The sequence below is a fragment of the Acinonyx jubatus genome, chromosome C2 (genome assembly GCF_027475565.1).
Source record: "Acinonyx jubatus isolate Ajub_Pintada_27869175 chromosome C2, VMU_Ajub_asm_v1.0, whole genome shotgun sequence".
NCBI lineage: Eukaryota > Metazoa > Chordata > Mammalia > Carnivora > Felidae > Acinonyx > Acinonyx jubatus.
The window spans coordinates 46,691,914-46,711,676 of NC_069384.1; the positions used below are offsets into that span (position 1 = coordinate 46,691,914).

The following is a 19,763-nucleotide window of genomic DNA, read 5'->3' on the forward strand; positions in this document are numbered from 1 at the left end:
ATTGGATTCCTTTCTTTCCACAGAAGACCAAACTAGGTCATTTCAAACCTCAGTCACCTTCAGAGAGATTCTAGAAGGGCACGCTAAGAACCAGCAAAGGAATCACATTCCTGGATTCCTTACTTGTTGTCCAGATCTGCTACTGAATCAGATTCAGGCAAGTGTGAACTGGAGAAATGAACTAACCATTAGCACCATCCAAACAAAATGAAAGGAGCTCTTTTGTTATCTTGGCTGCATATTCAGGTTTGAAAGGAGGGAGTAAAGGAAGAGAAAGGAGAAGAAAAATACAACCATCAGTTGCCTTCCCTTCCAACGTGCTTTTCTTGCCTTTTGTTTCTATTTTTCACAACTCTGTGATGAAACTGGAATATTTGGAAGGCATAAAATTGGGACTGAAAGGATGATTTGCTGTAACCTAATGAGGATGTTTACTAATGTGTTAACCACACAGATGCTCCTCTAACTGGGTCCTGTGTAGTTTGTCCAGAAAACATTTCTTTCCTTAGTTAGAAAGTGCCAGAAGTGGTACCCTGCCTATAAAATCACATCTGATTTCAGGGGTCTGCCCAGCAGCATCAGGCAGTTCTCTTTCTAGGACCAGTAACAAGGGTTATTCATTTCATAGACTTAATTTAATGGGTTTGGCCACATCCTCAAAAGACAAACATACTATTTGGAAAGAGGAAAACTGAATTATGGAGGATGAGAAAACAGTAAAACCAAACAGCAAGTGGGCATGAAAGTTAATGTGAAAATTCTACCTTTCTAAGTATTCATTCTTTTTTTCAATCATTAAGCCAATAAATATTGTCCACTCTCTATGTGTCAGTGCTCCATAGTGTCATTTATTCAATTACATGATATGTATCCAGTGAGTACTTATTTTCTGCTATCTAGTTAACCACTAGATACAATTTCTTTGCAGCCAAAAATTTACTGACTATAATGTAAAATAGCAGGGATACACAGATATGAAAAATTATAAATATTAAAACAAATAAGCAATGTCTAAAAAATCATAATATTTGGAATAATTATTCCAATGTCAAATTTGTTTATGATAAACTTTAAATTTTTCATCTAATCCTCCTTCATACCCAGGCACATGGCGTTCTACTTTGTTGATTTTCACATGTATCCAACGGAGAATAAGCTTAGTTACAAATAAAGCAATCAAAGCTTTGGGCTCTAGAGGCAGACAGATGGGAGTATGAATATGTAAAAAAACTAAGTCTAGTGTAAACTTAAGACATGTGACAACTAGTATTATTGTTACCCAAATGCCACTATTGGGTATTTTCCTAATGGATTTCTTTCAATCTTTTTTTATAGGTGTGACCTTTAGACCAATGTTTCTTACAGGGAGGAGAGAATTTTGCACACACACACCCCCACCACCACCACCACAGGGACATTTAACTAAGTATAGGGATATTTTTGGTATTCACCCCTTAGGAAGGAGAGTGATACTGGCATCTGGTGGGTAGAGACCAGAGAGGCTGCTCAATATTGTGCAGTGCACAGAAGAGGTCCCCACCACAAAGAATTACCCTGCCTGAGATGTCATAGAACCTAGTTTAAGAAACCCAGCTCTTGGCCGTCATTTTTCCTTCTCTCAGAGCCTGGGAATCCACAGACATCAGGATCTAACCTGAGACCAGGCTAGGTGTTTTACAGGACAGCCTCCTGCACAGAGTGCACGAGTTTTGCAAGCTCACTAGCTGTGACTCTCCATTCATCTTGTTGGTTTGAGCTAATTCCTTCACCCCTGTAAGATTAACTTCTTTAAAAACAAACAACCAACCAAAACTACACAATACTTACTTCATAAGGTTGTGGTGAACCCTGAATCACATTGTATCTCTCTCTATATATATAGATACATTCATGTAGAGAGCTGTTCAGTGAAAATTCTTTTATTCTTCCCAGCCCACTTACCCCACTCCTCCCTTTTTCCCCTCAGTACTCCCCTCCCCCCCCCCCCCCCCCCCCCCGCCCATTCTTCAGGTTCAGGTTCTCTCTTTTTAAATGTTTTAGTTCCTTTGGTGGCAAAAATCGAGCTTGGATTGGGAAGTGAGTCACCACTCAGCAGCTAAAGGAGCTTGTTTTTCTTTCTCTGAATGTATTTCTTAAGAATTTCAGCCTGATCCTTCTGCCGTTTGCTGGTTGAATCCTCTCTGAATGTTTAAGACACACAGAGAGTGAGCTGTGGCACCAAGACGTTTTCCAATTGTTAGGAATGAGAGTTTTTTAAATACCGAAAATAACCAGAGGGCAGAGTCCTGAAATCCTGTTACATAAGCAGATGTTGGAGGACCGAGGCTGGGTTTGAGGTTCCTTTCCCCACAAGCCAATCTCAGCTGATCCTCCCGAACCTTTGCTGGATTTACCTTAATGCTGCAGAAGTCTCAAGAGGGGCCTCGGGATGCTGCACAGTACCGGCAGCACAGGGAGACCTTTCTTGTCAAATAAGCACTGGTGGGAGTGAGGAGTGGAGGGCGGGTTTCACCCGCTGGCAGACGGGACACACGGGGGCTGCGGGCGCCGGGGGCGCGGGGGGCGCCTGCTGCGCGCACTGCGCTCCGCTCCGCGCCCGCCGCTGCCGGGTGGGTGTCCGCCAGCGCTCGGGCCGTGCTCCTCGGACGCCCCGCTTCCCCTCCGTGGCTCGCTCAGGAACCCTTCCGTTTCCCTGAACCGTTATTTAGTGTTTCAAATTCACAGAAAACACCTTTAGTCATCACAGTCACCTACAACTCCCCTCTCAAAAAAAAAAAAAAAAAAAAAAAGTCATACAAAAACAAAATAATTCAATTCCCTTTTCCTTCCAGATCTTGCTGGTCTCTCTGTCTTCTGTTCATTTTCTCCCCAACCTTTTTTCCCTCTGTGATCTACATCCCTTCTCTATTTCTCTTCGTTCTCTCTCTCTCTCTCTCTCTCTTTCTTTCTGTTTCTCCCTCCCTCTCCCGTTTCCATTCCTTCCACCGCTTCTACACCCCCCCCCCCCCGTCTCTCCTCCCTCCTTCGGGCTCCTGCTCTGCCCTCTCCGCCCCTCCCCAGAGAAGAGTGTCCAGCTCCACCCAGGGCTGCCCGCCCGCCGCTCCTTTCCTGCCCACCTACTATGAGGAGCAGCCCCTCCCACCTGCCCATAAAAGCCAAGTGCATGTTACCAGCCGAGGATCAGAGCACTCTCCCGGTCCTCTCCTGTGGGAGCCCCCAGCCTCTCTCCCGGATCTTATGTGCTCAAGGTAAGAGAACACTTCTGCAGGCATCTGACCTAATGGGGGTTGCTGCGGGGGTGGGAAATACGTCTCCTCTGGTCAACATGCTTACCGTTTGGTTCGACCTGATTCTTATGGATGCCAGATCAGCTGCTCCTTTAACTAGCAACTGGTTGGAAAACAAACTTCTGTTTGAACGGTAAAATAAAAGTTCATTTTGGGCAAGAAACAGCAGCATAAATACTGCAAAAAAGCTTCTCTCTTTTTAAATCACTTTTCCCCATTTGCTGTTGCTGAAGTTAAAATGTATCTGTTTGGGGTGTTTTACTCTTTTCATTGTAACTATCTCATATATCAGTGGGGGCAAGGAAAACTTTGTCCCATTGTCAAAAACGTACTTTAGAAGAACACAATTAGTTTCCTAAAAATAGCAGTCAAAAGGTCTGCTAACAATTTTGCGATGTTTTCCAAACCCCCTAAGACAGCTTCTGTGAGTCCTTTAAAAAGTATCTTTCCAGGTTTAAGTGCTTGGAAAAAATGATGTGAACGGGTGCCCTTTGCACAGGGACAGTAATCAGGTGGCTGGTAGATAGGAAAGAACAAACCCAAATTTACAAGCTGGGGCAAAATGTGCTCTCGCAAAGCTATCTTTTCAAGACTTTCTAAAATGAGAACGGTGTCAGAACCCAGAAAGTGTATAAAGGAACTTCATGAATTTCTATACATACACCTAAACATAAAGCGTTTCAATATGTTTCACAGCAAGAGAAAAATACAGGCCAGATTATACAATTCTTCTGTGTACACCAGACGGTTGTAAAAAAAAAAAAAAGATCAGCTTGAAGGCTTTGGAAGTTTGAACCCTGCTTGCCACCCTCCTTTCCCTCATCTAGTAATTAACATCGACCTGATTAGGACTGGATTCTAGAGCTACGCAGTAGTTAAGCTACCATCATATTTAAAGACTGCCATACCTTCCTGTTTCTGAGGTCGGAGAATGAGTACCGTGCACCTGTGAGAGCTTCTGTGAGTAGCTCCACGGCTACTCCTGTAAAACCAGACGCTTGGTCCATGAAGTTTGCCATCAAAATCTGTGGGCTGTGTGGGATGAAACTCTCTCATGTGGGAGAAAAACCCTCTTCAAATATTTCCTCTGGGGAATTAATTGCACAAGACTGCTTAGAGACGGCAAACCAAAGGTTTGGTCAGGAAACCAACCCACTATTTCAGCCCTTAAGATTCTTAAAGTAAAAGAGGAAAACCTCCTTTTTTTTTTGTTTTTTGGTTTGTGTATATTGTTTCACTTAAAAAGGGAAAAGTCACCAGAGCTGTAAATAATTCTTCACTATTAAAGAAAGTAGAATCAACAGAAGTTTAACTGAGGGTCTTTCAAAGCTTTTCTCCGTATCATTTGCATGTCAAAGGAAATAATAAAGACGTATTAAAACTCTGCTTGGCAGGGAAGGAATTCAATGCTGTGATTCAAATGAAAGCGTTACATATAAAGGTTTCTGTCATGTAAAATTTTGCTTCATTGGAAAAAATTATTGCAAGGAGTGTGGTTTCCTTTAAGAAAATGATATAAAATTACTATTGGCTGAGATAGTATGTGACCTGAGCATATTAAAATACCTTTCATCTTCAGCCACAGTGCAGTCTGCTTGCTTCGTATCTGATGTAAGTGGGTAATCAACCATGACAAGAGCACAGGTATGGGACAAGGCCAAACCAAGTGTGTGGTATGTCCAAGTTAATTCTTTTTTATGGTTATGCCGGACTCAAACCCATCATCGCAAGAGTGAAAATGCACTTCATTCACCAGATTTCCCTTGAGGGAAGTTATCTTTTCTGGGAGAAGAAAAAAAAAAGTGTTTCCAATGTAAAAGAGCTCCTGTTATTCCTAAATTTGGGGATGAAAAGTGTTCTCCCAGAGTTTGCTTCTGCTTTTTCTGGCAGCTAATCCACTCTACCAGCTATGAACCATTTAACAGTAACTGCCTTCCCCATGTGCCATCAAGTTCAACACCCTAAATAACTGGGTGAGATCATGTAGATGGCTCATGACCTAACTTTCCCAGGGCCCTTTACTGGACTCCTAAAGTGAGTCTTTCCCTAGAGGGCACATATCAGGCAAGATGAGACTTCTTAAGTCTTTAGAAAAATCAGTGCTGGGTTTCACGTAGTAGCCATCCCAATGTCTCTCCTTTGCACACAATGTGGAGACTTCACATGAGTCTTTGCTCTCTGCCGTTATATAGCTGCCCCTGAATTGGGTTCATGACCATACCTACCTAACACCAATCGAGCTGGCTTGACCAACTCCTTTAATGTTTCTCAAAAAAGAAAAAATGAGCAGCTTCCTTTCACTAGAGACACAGAGAAGGTGTCCTGCTCACTTCAAGGGCCTGCTAAACCTAGGGAAACACACATTTGGATTGTTTTCCTATTGTCACAATTACAAAACAGTATTAGTCTTCCAATGACCAGAAAGTGTATCCCACTTTATGTCCATTGATACCCATGAAAATCAAAGAGGAGAATGGGGATGAAACCAAGTGGGAAGCCGAGAGGAATGTCTCCTAGGAAGTGCCCCGGGAGAAGAGAAAGAGCAGAATCTGTTACAAAAGCAACTTCTTTTTGCCTTTATTTGTATGAAATATGAAGAGGTGCAGAAGAGCAAATAGTCATATCTGCTCTTGGTTTTTGTCTTAAATCAATAAGAATAGTTCCACCAATACGCTAAGGTCCATCTCTTCTGCGCCCTACTCTAACAGAGGATAGCCCAGTTCTAAAGACCAAAACGATTTCAGGTCTACCTCACATTAAAACCCCTAGGACTTTGCCACTTACAGCTTTTTTAAAACTATATTATGAGTATAAAAACCCTCAGAACATTAATGGGTGGTTCACATCAACAAACCCACCCCTAACCTTCCGAAAGGGCCCAAAGGTGGGTGATTATTTGCAAGTGAGAAGTTAGAAGCAGCAAATTACTCCTTCTTATCTATGGTCACCCTTTTTGGTATGGCAACTTGCAGAGTGATTGAGATAAACACTTATTTCCCAACCTCTGGTCCTCCCAGTAATCCTCTGAAAACCAAGCCTTTTTTCATGCCTTGACTTCCTTCTCATCCATCAAGTCTTCATAAACACACATATGCATAATTTAAAGAAGGTACAGATCTTGAGACTAGAATCCAGTCTTCTGAGAGGTGCCTTGTTCTAATTATGAGTGAAAAGAAAAAAAAAAAAAAAGGAGAGGAGAGGAGAGGAGAAGGTTAAGGGGAGAATGGATGCTCTTTGGAATTTAGAGAATGTTTTACTTTAGCATTTTGTGAAATGGACCTTTTGCTACCCAAAGCATGTAGAACTTAAAAAATAATAATAATAAAAAGATCAGCTCACAAATGGTTACAAAATGCTAAGGATATAATGAAAAAGATCTTCCAATGGCCTGGCAGTCATTAACACCAGTTTATACCCCACAATACTAAATGAGAGCTCTGCTAAACTTGCCCTTTCCAGAGAGGCAAGGAGTGAAGAGTGGGAGAGAAAATTAACCACACTTCAGCACCAACAAACAGAGAAGGCACTAATCAGACATTCCACTATCACTTTGGCAACGGTGTTCCCCGTTTGAGGAAGGAGGTTCTTTAGAATCTATCCTTAAGCAAATAGATTTGTGGGAGGGGGGTTAAAGGGAGTCACACAAGGTCAGAATGTCTATAATCTGAGGACCCTGTGTATGCAAATCCACAAAGCCATTGAAATTGCATGGAATCAAACTGAGGTGACTGAAACAAAAATGTTTCCCAAAACTGATTATAGAGTAATCAGCTAAAATAATAATGAATTCTAACTGCTCAGTGTAGCATAATGGCAAAAGCAACTCACAGCACCTATAGCTGATTATATAAAATATTTAAAGACATCTGATGGTTCACCTTCAATCTCCCCTATTAATTTTGGGTCCACTTCCATGGTTCTTCCTAGAAAACGAAACTGCCCTTTTCTCCTTCATCATGGGATTTGCAAATGCATACGTGTCCCCTCCCCACCCCCACCCGCCCCGTGCTACCCCATTTTTCTTTCAGTGGAAGAAATCTCTTTTCAATGATTACAGATCAAGTTTCTAGAGTACCACTCATATTTGTGGCTTTTCTCATTACCCAAAGTCTCATACTTCTCTTAAACAGACTGTAAATTTTTACTCCGACAAATAAAAAGGCTTTACATTTTTGTCAATCTTCATTCATCTATCTAGAAGAAATCTAATTTAAAATTGCTACTTGCCTCCAACAGGCCCTCTGCAGTGACGTTTCTAAACACTTTATCTAGTCCTTATTCCCCTTTCTTGGGTATTAAACTTATTGAGAGAAACACAGAATATAAATGCTGGAAGGATCTTTGGGGCTAATTTTAACTAATGTTAATTTTACAGCAAAAGTCAGAGAGGTCGATGTCATGCCCAGGGTTACCCAGACGTGTGTAGCAGAACCAGGAATACATTTCGTGCAGTCAAACTCTTCAAACAATGGTCTGTCTTAGATAACTATAGTGTGTCTTTCCCACACAGTATGTATCTAAGATGTCTTAAAATCTGGTTCCAACATTTATGTGACAGAACAAATGTTTTCTTGTATAATAACCTTCTTCTTCTCCCACTCAATAGACAATGTGTTGCCAATATAACCACCTTACACCTTCCCAGGTCTTTAATGAGAAAAAAGATAAAATATGCGTAAAGAACAATCAGAGGAGACTTTGAGGGACATATGGTTGGAGGGGTGTAGGCATGAAATGTGTCACGTCAGAGGAGAGGCGTTAAGGGGCCAAGAGTGTAGAGACAGGATGCTGTAGCTAAGAGGGCTCATTCCCTTAGACAGAGGAGAGAGAAACTCCATAGAGTTGAGGTGCTAAAGAAGTGATTTTTAATGTGTCTGATCCAAGAGCCTGTCAAATGTTTGGGAGATAAAATCCTATTTGGGTCAGCCTCCTTTCAGTATAACGCCAGTTGAGGACTGACTCACATGGGTAAAAGCTTTACAAGTATTACATCTTATTAAAACTCTTCTGAACCCTTGACTGAACTTCTGCTGGGAAAAAGAGCCTTATCTGACCCCTGACTTGACTGACCCAGCAATACTAACTCCATGGAAGTCATGCCATCACAATGCTCTCTGCTAAGATACAAATACAGTTTTTGGTGATACACAAAGTTAATCCAACATAGAAAATGATGAAGGTAAAAGGAATATTCTTGTATCATTTCTGGAAACAATTTGCCCTGAATAAGTAGACAGATGTTACCCCAGATGCTTCTTCACTTTCCCCTAAAGCCTGACAATTGTTTGCGTATCTTTGAAATAGTACTTTTGTTTCTGAAATTGATTTATTGTATGTTAAAATTTACATAGTCTATGACTAAGCATCATCATGAAAACATTCTTTTAAGTAAATTTCTTGAAGACTGTGTCTCTTAAGCTCTCTATTGATGTGTTTACATCACAGGATATTTAGGCATTGGCATCACTTGATGTGCTGAGATTAAAGACAGTCACTTCATGTGCTACTTTTCCAACTCAAACTGAATAGGCCTGGGTGTGGGTGTCAGCTGTTGGCTTCTCTTGGAAATAAAATGTGTCCAGCCTGTTGGGGCGCCTCTCCAGTCCTCTCTGTTAGCTAGATAAAGCAGCTGTTTTTCTGAAAGACTGAGCCAATGACCTCCGTAATTCAGGTTTCATGTACTAGGGCAACTATGGCTGGCTTATGCAGAAATTATGCTACCCTGCAGCCGAGTGGGTAAGTCACAACTGCCTTCACTTCCATAGGAGGACACTGAATCCTAAAATCTGGCTCAAGAGCATTGTCCTGGGGCAGCAGGAAGACAGCTTGGCAGCAGCTGATCCACTTCATATGTTCCTCCAACTATCATGCCATGTGAACTCTAAAAAGATAAATCTAAACTTGGTTCATAAATTGAAAGTGATGACTGTACACCATTATATTTCTTTAATGATCTTTACTTAGTGATTAACTAGTCTTCAAATCCAGAGGTCATGGTGTTCATCAGTGCTATAAATCCAAACAAGTGGCCTCTTGTTAAAAGGCAGATGAAAGATAAGGCCAAGACCTACATGAAGGGAGATGCTAGGTAGAGCTAAGACTTTGTGGCTTAGGTGGCCAAAATTGAGGTTGGAAGAAGAAGAGATAAAAGGAGATCTTTAGCAAAAATATGCTATTGGATCCATAATTCCTAATTTAACGACATGTCTAGTTCCCCTTCTAGCTCCCAGTTTATTCCAATCCCCTCAGGTTCGAAAGAGTGGGGAGAGAAGTCATTGACCAGTAGAGGGAGCCATGGGGCTGAGTGTCTCAAAATAAAAACTGACTTGTTCCTAGAGGGGGCCTTTTAGATTTGAATTCTTCTGATAAAAGACAGAGCCAGGTGTCCTTTGTTACCAGTGGCTAAAGTGTACAATAGGAGCATATCACATTGTTGGTTTTCTTTTTGAAAAAAAAAATACCAATTTAAGCCTCTAGGAATAAATCACCTGCTCTTCAACAATGCCAGAAATGTCCAGGCTTGTAGAGGTTTATTTGAAAGAAAACCAAAGCAATCTTAGAAAATGTTCTTTCCAAGGCCACCACCAGCCAAGACTAAATGCTCCAGACTAAATGCTCAACTCAGTGAGAAAGAAACTCTGGAAGCTGGGGGTGGGGTCAGGGAGAGAAGAGCAGAGAGGCTCAAGCACTGAGAAGATTTCATGAGTTTTAAAGGGGAAGTCCTGGTGTCCTGCCATGACCAGACCCTCCTGTCAACAAGAGCAGGAAGGGAGCCTAGAGAAAGAAGGAGCCAGAAATGGGCCCAACGGGTTTCTCTGAGATGGCCCAGAATCTGCACTCCTGGATCCGGGTCTCTCCAGGGAGCAGCCAGAGCCTTGCCTAGACTGAAGTGAATACCTTTCCGTTGAACATTTCCATTGCACAGCTGTGTTGGGGATGGCTTGTTAAGACTTGAGACACTTGCATAATTCAGAACCCTTTGGGGGATAGAGATCAATTAGGACCATAAAAGAAAAATCCCTGGCACACCAGAGAAGGGCTGCTTGCTTTTTAAAACTTATGACATCCACAGGAATACAGAGCAGTCCTCTTTCTATTTCTGAGGTCAGTGGAGACGAACCTATAAAGTTTGTGTGCACGTAGCCTAAGAAGTCCCCATTTGAGAAAATCTTGCGTTTTAATCTCAGAAACACCTTGACTCTTTCTGGGATCTTTGGAAAGCCACTGATCATCTCTGTGCCTTAATTTATTTATCTTAAATAGAAGAGCAATTTTCAAATAACCGCTGTCTTTGTCATTTAGAGACACTTGAAGTGTTGCCAATTATTTTGCAGACTGATACTCCTTAAACATACATGGTTGCTGTTACTTATATAGTGAATGGATTATACTCACAACACCTGGTAATGGCTCATGGTATTTATGCAGAATCAGGTCAAAATGGAATAAAATTCCAAATAAGCACATAACCTTCCAAGATGTAGCAAGAGCATTTTTGTTTCTTAAAGTACGAAAGACAATTCCTCATGTGTCCAGAATCCAGACAAGGTCAAGGGTAAGTAGAAGAGGGAAAAGAAACAATTAATTTATGGCTTAAGAATCTCAAAAGGCCTATATGTTCACTTGTCCATATTTTGACATCAATTAAAAGCTAATTCCCCACACATGGAAGAGTTTTTGTGGTTTTAAAATTCTACTTTAGCTAAAGAAAGATGATATTTTCAATAATGATGTTATATTATGTAAAACCCAAATGTTACTTCTTCAACATTTTCCAAAGTGTGCTTCAGAAACAGTAGTACCTGAGATATTACTATGTGTTTATACAGAAAAAGCTTCTATGGTCTATTACATTTCAGAAACACTCAGTCAAACAACGTGATCAGTTTTGTTCACTGCTAGACTTCACAAAGACCTTAATATGCTAATTATATTTTCATTTTTAGAAAATGTTACAGTCAGTAGTGTGCCCTAAACTTATTTGCTGACACCTTCCCACCCTGAGAGCATCTCTTGGAACCAGTATTCTATGGAAAAATTTGGGAACAGTTTAGGAATCATTGTCCCACGTCATTGTTTCAAGATCTACTGGGACATAGTAAAGTCAGTATTGCTAGTCATTATGTAATACACATTGAGTATCACAGATATAACACAAATTATGTGCTATGTCAAACCATAAAGTAAGAAACAATCCCAGTGTAATTTCCAAGCCCAGCTGAAAAAGGAACAAAAGAAGATGATGAACCTGTCTTGGTTCAATGGCTCAGTTCTTCATAGTAAAAGCAATAGCAGAAATGCCAGAATAATTTAAGATTTTGAAAAGCTAGGAAGATAAATGATGGGAAGGAAGGCAGGAAGGGAGGGAGCGAGGGAGGGAGGAAGACTGGACAGATTGAAATGATCTCTTCCTTCCTTCTTCTTTCTCATTGTCTAGATATTGTAATGATCATCAATAAGCAACAAGTTTGGTAAACAAGGAGCCTACGTAATTTCATGAATTAGCTCAATAGTCTCTGATCTGATCATTGTTTCACCTTAACTACTATTAATGACCAAGATCATTAGCCAAACTTCTTCCTTGAGCATTTACTTTCTCACTATAAATAGGGAGCTAACTCCTATAATAAGATCACACTTACTGATATTCTAGTATATCATGCTATGTCAGGGATTCTTTGGTTTATTGATAACACTCAGACCTCCGACCCCTATCAAATTCCCTGTTTCTCTTAGAGCCTTACTCTAGTAATTCTCTTTCCCCTTCACAAAGATTATACCTGGAAGCCAGTGTCCTAAAAGTGTCAGAATGGAGCATCCTCTCCTTTAAGAAAATGAGTAGTTCACAGTCACTCAAAGGAGAACTGAAGCTCATCATTTGTAGTTACAGTAACAGATACTATTTATTAAGTGTCTAATAGGATCAGACCTTGTACTGGTATCTTTATCTCTATTCCTTAAATCAACCCTACAAGAGCAATATTATCATTCTCAATTTAAAGAGGAAAGAAACGGAGCCTCTACTTGGTCAAGCAACTTGCCCAGGATCACACAGCTAGGAAGTGGCATGGCCAGTATTCCCATCGAGGTCACATTCCAAACTTCAGCCTTCCTGCTCCTCCACACTGCCTTTCATGGTGTCTTCTAGTGTTAATAAAAGGGAGAAAAAACATCAATTTCTGTGACAATGCTTCTGACTCATAAAGAAAGTGAGAGAATTCCAGTGGCTCTGTTCCTAGACATTGCCGACTGGCTCTGTTTCTTGTTTAATACTGTGATTTTAATTTCTTTTTCTTTTCTGTATTTTTTCCTAAAAGCATGCTGTCATTTTGGAGCCAAAAAAGTAAGGGCTGTGTAACTAGAAAAACCAAAAAAAAAAAAAAAGCTATCATTTCTCCCTAGAGTAATTTTTAAGGGCTAAGGTTTCTCCATAAATTCTCCCCAAGTGATCCCAAGTTGCTTGGCATCAGTCTGGGAGAGAGAGTGACAACCTAGCATGTCATTCCTAAGGCAGTAGAAATTCCCATGATTATATGAGAAACAGACAGAACAAAGACATTACAGCACGTTAAACAAACTTGAATCTGGCTCATCAGATCATTCTCTTTGGCGTTACTTTTATTAGCATCCATAGCCAGCTGACGAGAGTCAAGACAACTTAAATGATTCCCTCAGCCATGTGAGTCACCTAGAAAAGTGTCTATATTGTCTACACCTGCTCCTTAACCTGCTGTGAGGGTCTATATAGAAATAAGTATACCTCAAGCCCTTCCTTTGTGTTATGCCAAAGACAAAAGAAGAAACAAGGGCTGGTTCTTTCCATATGATCACATTCTGCATACTTTTTTGCTTTTGTCCTTGATCTTCCCTCTCTGCATGTAGTATTCCCCACTAAATCTATGGAATTAATTTGTACTCCTCCTCCAAGGTTCGGATCAGGTATCTTCTACTTGGAGAAGACATGCCTAAAACCTGCCTTCCCCAGGCTGCATTGCACACCTCCACCACGCTCCCTAGTACTATGTGCACAGTCCAGTCATGGCCGTGTCCACTCTGTAATAGCACGGGCTTGTTCTCTGTGCAGGGCTGTGAGCTCCTTGAAGAAGGATTCAGGTCTCATTTACCTCTGCACCCTCAATACTTAACACATAATAGGAGCATAATAAATATGAACAAGAGGAAAGAAAAAAGGGACGGGGGAATAAAATACAGTGATGGTGAATGAGAAGCCTCTTACTTTGCTTTTCTCTATCCCTGTAGATGGTTCCAAGAAAACATAGTTTTACCGAAGTTCATTAACACCAGTGCACACACATATAGTGTTACTAGTGTTACACATTGACGTACAGTGTTACTCCACCGGAGCTAACCATGGGGCACAAGATGAAGTCCCATTTGTAAGCTACTATTAAATATTGGCCTTCCATATACAAAATTATGTAAGGAAAAATTACTTGTTAGGTGGTGCCACTGTCCCAAGACTGTCAGTACTCTGCTCAAAAATATGAGTGACATTATGAAACATAGAACAAAAACCTTAATTTGCCAGTCAAGTATCTCAGTCTCTCTCAACCTAACCCATGCTTCCATCTTCACCTGTCTCCAGTCTACAGCAGGAATTTGACCTAAGCTACAAGGGCTATTATTCGCCCAGACATTCTCTTTCCTTTTCTCTACTAAGTGTCCCCCACTTGCCCAAGGAACCATAAACTCAAGGTCTTCTTAAAGTCATCCCAAATGTTGCAGTCTGCATTGATCCTTCTCACTTCTCAACTGACAAGCACTTACTATAAATGTCACTTAATGTGTTGCCTGTACACTGTATTGAAGACATCGGAGCTGTCTGCTAGAATTTTCTGTAGTGATGAAAAAGTGCGATATCTGAGCCACCCAACACGATAGCCACCAACCACATAATGGCAACTGAGCACGTGAAGTGTGCCTAGTGGAACTGACGTACAAAATTTTAAATTTTTATTTTATTATAATCTATTTTTTTAACTTTATTTATTTTGAGAGAGAGAAAGAGCATGTGTGTGTGTGTGTGTGTGTGTGTGTGTGTGTACACACACACGTGGAGGAGGGGCAGAGAGGGAGAGAGAGAATCCCAAGCAGGCTCCATGCTGTCAGTGCAGAGCCCAACGGGGGGCTCAGACTCACAAACTCTGAGATCATGAGCTGAGTTGAAATCAAGAATTGGACACTTAACTGATTGAGCCATCCAGGTGCCCCTTATTATAATCTCTTTAAATTTAAAATCAAATAGCCACATGTGGATAGTGCCTACTGTATTGGGCAACACAGAATATTTACATTTTGATGTGCTATGTCTTGTATCCCTTGATGAGCATATAAGCTACCAAAAAAATTGAATAAGAAGTTTTTATGTATCCCAGGGGAATGCCATGACCACAGCAGTGCTCTTTAAATTTCGTGTTCAGTGCATTGCTTGACTACATGCCTGCCTCTAATTGTTCTATTATCTTAAAGAAGTCCTCTTCCCTACATATATAATTTTAACAAAATACTACAGATGGTATTTCCTTTTTTTTTAGTGGCTTAAACTCACACAGAATGGCAGTGTACTGCTATCTGGGTCCTTTATCACTAGACAAATAAAATGAAATATAGACTGATTTCAACTGAATCTCTCCAAGAGAAATTTCCATTATTCATTTCCACCTCTTCTCTTTTCCCTTTTCTTGGAAAAACATGTTTTAAATACCTGCACGTAGAAATGCTTCAATTTTATGTGTGACTGTTCTATAGAGAAAGACTATCTCAGGTTATCTGAAACAAGTTCAGTAATAGATTTTTCTTTTATCTCCCCCCTGAAACCCCAAGACCTTCTGAAGGAAGGTAGTTCTATATTGTAGATTTTCCCAGAGAATTTTTGTCTCTATTTCTAGTGAACACCCTGAGGTTCTTTGAAGAAGGCTCAACCCTCTACTAGAAGGTCAAGGGAGGTCACATGTCTTTGGAATTTAACAATGATGTGCCCCTGGCACTTGCTGGCTTACCAATGGCCCTTCAGGAATCATCATGCCAACAGGCCAACCATGCAATAAAATCCTGTGGCTGGCAAAGCCAAGAGCAAAGTGATCAAACAGTCTGGCTGCAGATTAGATTCTAACTTATTAATAAGGCTTCAGAAAATAAACCAGATTGAGTCTTTAACAGCAACAGTTTACAGGAGATGTTTAATGATTTCGGAGGTCGGCCACACCGCATGCCTTCCTTCTGACTCAGTGAAGAGCAGGACAAGGGCAGAAGACACGCTCAAGAAGCCAGAGCAATCAGCTGTATCTTTTCCATTTACAGCTAAGTTTATTTGGAGTGACTGGAAAAACTTTCAATGAAATCTTTTTTTTTAAATAATAAAATAAAAGAATTTACCCAACTATCATGAGCCAGACAACATCGAGAAATAATTATGGGTGTGTATTTTCCCCTGCCTTGTAAAGTATTTACAAATTGTAGCATGAGCAAGCTCTAAAGTAAATGGTAAAGATAGCAATAACATTTAACTTGTAAATTTTTTATATTTAGCCATAAAAGAATCACCATGTGTTTAAATCACATTTGAATACATATAAATAAAATTCTCATCTGCAGACGTGAGCCAGTGGCTAAAGAAAGAATCCGTGACTCCTTCTCAACAGAGCAAAAACACTGGAGAGGCTTAGTACCTTGTTTCTATAAAATAGAATTCATTGTCACCACATCAGCAAAAGTGTTAGTATCTTAATTTGGGAACTTATAAAAATGAAGACATTGATAGTGACAATAATAAACTTTGTAGAGAAATTTACAGTTTATGGTGTGTTTATATACCTTCCTTCATTTGTATTAGATAGAGGATGACTTTATCTACATTTACACATGAGACAGTGGAAGCTTAGAAAGATTAAGTAAATTTCCCATCATTCAGATAGTGAATGTTGGAGCTAGAATATGAACCTGGCTCATCCCACTCCTGAAGTCCTCTTCATTCTACTAATTCAGGCTGAGCCTTAACAGTATCACATCCAGATCATCCTGGCAGCATAAAGCAGAAACTGCAGCAAAGGAAAGCAGAATGATCTGAAAGAGTTAGTTAGCAAAAAGGATTCAATGACTGAGAATGTGCTTTTCAAGAAGATAGAATTCAAATAAGATATTATTCAACAGTAATAGCATTAATGTGTATTGAAGATTTACTCCATGCCAAACAGAATGCTAAAGCTTTATATATATATATATATATGATTGCATTTTATCCTAATCATTTTCCTTATAGACAAGAAACTATATAGGAGAGTTAACTAATTTCCTCAAAGTCATATAGCTGTGGGTAAAGGACCAAGAATGTAAAACCAGTAGGTGAGATTCCTGAGTTCTCCTCTTTAACTGCTACATCAGTGACATTTTGCCCCCAGAGAATCACTCATAGCATCCCATTACTAATCTCTAGCAAACAGATTTGCAGTGGTGATAGGACAAGGGACATAAGAAACGCCACTGATAATCAACAGGAATCATTTTATAGGTTGTCTTCTGTACAGTTTATGATTTTAAAGGACACACAATCCACTTTAAATCTGACTCTAATTTTTAAAGGGTATTTTTTAAACCCCCTTTTGATTAATACCAAAATGCGTGTCATTTATGGGGGCAAAAAACCAAAAGATCTTAAATCATCTATGAGAAGCCATTGTAGTGTCATGTATAAAAGCACTGAGTTAGACGTAAGAAGTCATGGGGTCAAGTCCCATGATTTCTGAGGGAATTACTGAATCATGGCTGAATGTAATTATTGACATATTTAGTGGTGTCTTTTAAGAATTAAAGAAATTTCATATTTTAAGTAGATGTTATCAAAACAAACATATTTTGATCCTCACAGTTGTAAAATATCAGCTTTGGGAAATTTTTAATTATCTAACATGTCTCATTCTCTAAAAGATTTGGGAAGGTTGAGGCTATTCTAATATATATGAGTGTGTAAACACATGCACACTTATGCATATAAATTATATGAAGTAGAATTTATGTTAAGCTAGAAAATCTCATGTCCCTAACATGCAGTATAACGGATTATTAACTTTTTGGTTGTCAGCTTCCAATAAAAGCATGATCAAAGTAGTTACCTGGGGGGCGCCTGGGTGGCTCAGTCGGTTGGGCGTCCGACTTCAGCTCAGGTCACGATCTCGTGGTTCGCGAGTTCGAGCCCCGCATCGGGCTCTGAGCTGATGGCTCAGAGCCTGGAGCCTGCTTCCGATTTTGTGTTTCCCTCTCTCTCTGCCCCTCCCCCGTTCATGCTGTGTTTCTCTCTGTCTCAAAAATAAATAAACGTTAAAAAAAATTAAAAAAAAAGTAAAAACAAAAACAAAAACAAAGTAGTTACCTGGAATCCAAAACCTTGAGTTCATGCTTTCTTTTCATCTAATGCAGCCGAGATCAGGGAAATTACCTCACTGCTCAGTGACTCAATTTATCTATTTGTGTAATGAGAAAAACAAAGGGTCTGGGGGACTTTGTTCCTGTTTCAAAATTTGAAAATGCTTAATGTAAGTCCCAATAATAGTCTGATTTGGGGTTATTATTTTTTAAGCAAACATCCCTCAAGGAAAAGATGCAAACTAGTCTTTCCCTGCTTTTCTTTCCTTACAATCTTTCCTTTCCAAAGATCACCACAAAGAAACAAAGAGCCAAACACACTGACTCACGTCTTTTTCTAATAGTGTTGTGGTCAATTTGCTCCCGCATAAAAAAGTAGTAGTGAAGCTTTGAACTCTGGGTTTTGGAAGGCCAAGAGTGGAAAAACGTCTTTAGCAGAAAGAACAGCACATTCCAAATCTGTCCAAATCTGTCCAGTGTTAGAAAAGTCTGCTTAGGCATGCAGTTCCCATTGAAGCCCTTTTCTGTTATCAACTTTCTGACAGAAGAAGAGGCTGAACTTTGCCCCTTTCAATGATATCTTGAGTTTGCAGGGGTTTTTTTTGTTGTTTTTTATTTTGCTTTGTTTTGTTGTTTGTTTTGTCAGACCTTACTCATACAAGCCTTAAGATGGTTTCTCAGTTTGAACTTGCCTTTAGGACAAATGGGAAAATGGTGTAGCTTTGCTCCTAGAAAAGCTGGTTCCATCCTTTTTTGGAGGAAAAGTTGTACATGGTACAGAAAGTTGAAGATACACTGAGAGTCTTCACTGAGAGATTTCTGATACTGAAGTTGGTTATTACATTCTATCATTGATCAGATGTCATGATTTTTGTTTTCTTAGATGCTGCTTTCTCAAAGTCTATTGCTATCTAATATAGTCATACAACTTTGTAGTGTACAAAAGTACTTTCACAATCTGAAATATATATGTATGTAAGTCTTGGTACATTTCTAAGTCACTAGTGTCATTCTTTGACTACTAAGATTGAGCAGCTGGCTTATCCTACGTATCACCCAATTGAAGAAATTATCTCAGTACTAAAACCCTATCACCTAAAGTGCTGGAAGGACGTTTCAAAGGTCTTCACTCTTTTCTCCCTGGGAGGAAGTTTCCATAAAACCACTCTCACCATACTGTTACTCATCACACATCTTACCTGCAGGCCATCCTGGCCTTGGCTTCTTCCCTCCTGTCAGTGGAAGAGACATTTCTCACATATTTTCTGGGTGCACCTCTCCACCCCTCCTGCCTTCTGGGGCCTTGACTCTGAATCATCTGCACCATTGGTCTATTGCAGCTGTAGTGTTCTGCAGTGCAGCCCAGGTTGTGACTCACCCCTGTTGAAAATTTTTCAGAGCTATTACTTGGCCCTCAAATTAGAGTCCAAACTCTATCACGAGATTTGTAAGGCCTCTCGTGGTCTGGGCCTGCCCAACTTTGCAGATGCCTTCCTTGTTATACCTCCTGCTGTCACCAGGCCCACTCTATAGTCACAGTTCTCTCTCTCTCTCTCTCTCTCTCTCTCTCTCTTTATATATACATCTCTTTTTTTTTAATTAATTTTTTTAGAGAAAGAGCAGGAGCAGAGGAGGGACAGAGAAAGAGGGAAAGAGAGAATCTTAAGCAGCCCAGTGTGGAGCACCATGCGGGGGGCTTGGTCTCACAACAGTGAGATTATGACCTGAGTGGAAACCAAGAGTGGGACACTTAACCGATTGAGCCAACCAGGTGCCCCCACAGTTTTCTCTTAAAGTGTCATAGCTCTCATCTTTTAGGGCTTTTATCCACACTGTTCTGTCTTTCTCCGTGGAATACTCTGCCTTCTCATCACCTCTCAGCTCCCTAATCATTCCCAGAAGCCTTCTGTGTGGCCAGGACTGGATTAGCTGACCCTGCTGTTTGCTCTTACATTGCCCCAACCTCTCTCTATGGCATCTAACACTCTCACTATGCCTATTTCATTAACTGACTGTCTCTTCTGCTGGTCTATAAATACCATTATGGCCTGAATTGAGTCTGCCTTACTAAGCAGTGTGTCCCCAGCACAGGCTCTG

At 40.3% G+C, this 19,763-nt stretch overlaps 1 protein-coding gene across 3 annotated transcripts in view; it reads left to right on the plus strand.

Moving 5' to 3' along the window:
• The first annotated feature begins 3,090 nt into the window (after window positions 1-3,090).
• Window positions 3,091-19,763, plus strand: part of COL8A1 (collagen type VIII alpha 1 chain) — a 151,675-nt gene continuing 135,002 nt past the window's right edge. For 2 of the 3 annotated variants that reach the window (XM_053220731.1, XM_027077618.2), the window contains exon 1: window positions 3,092-3,248. The gene's annotated coding sequence lies outside the window, so the exon portion shown is untranslated. Of the gene's footprint in view, window positions 3,249-19,763 lie in introns of all 3 variants that reach the window. The other variant, XM_053220732.1, reaches the window with a different exon arrangement.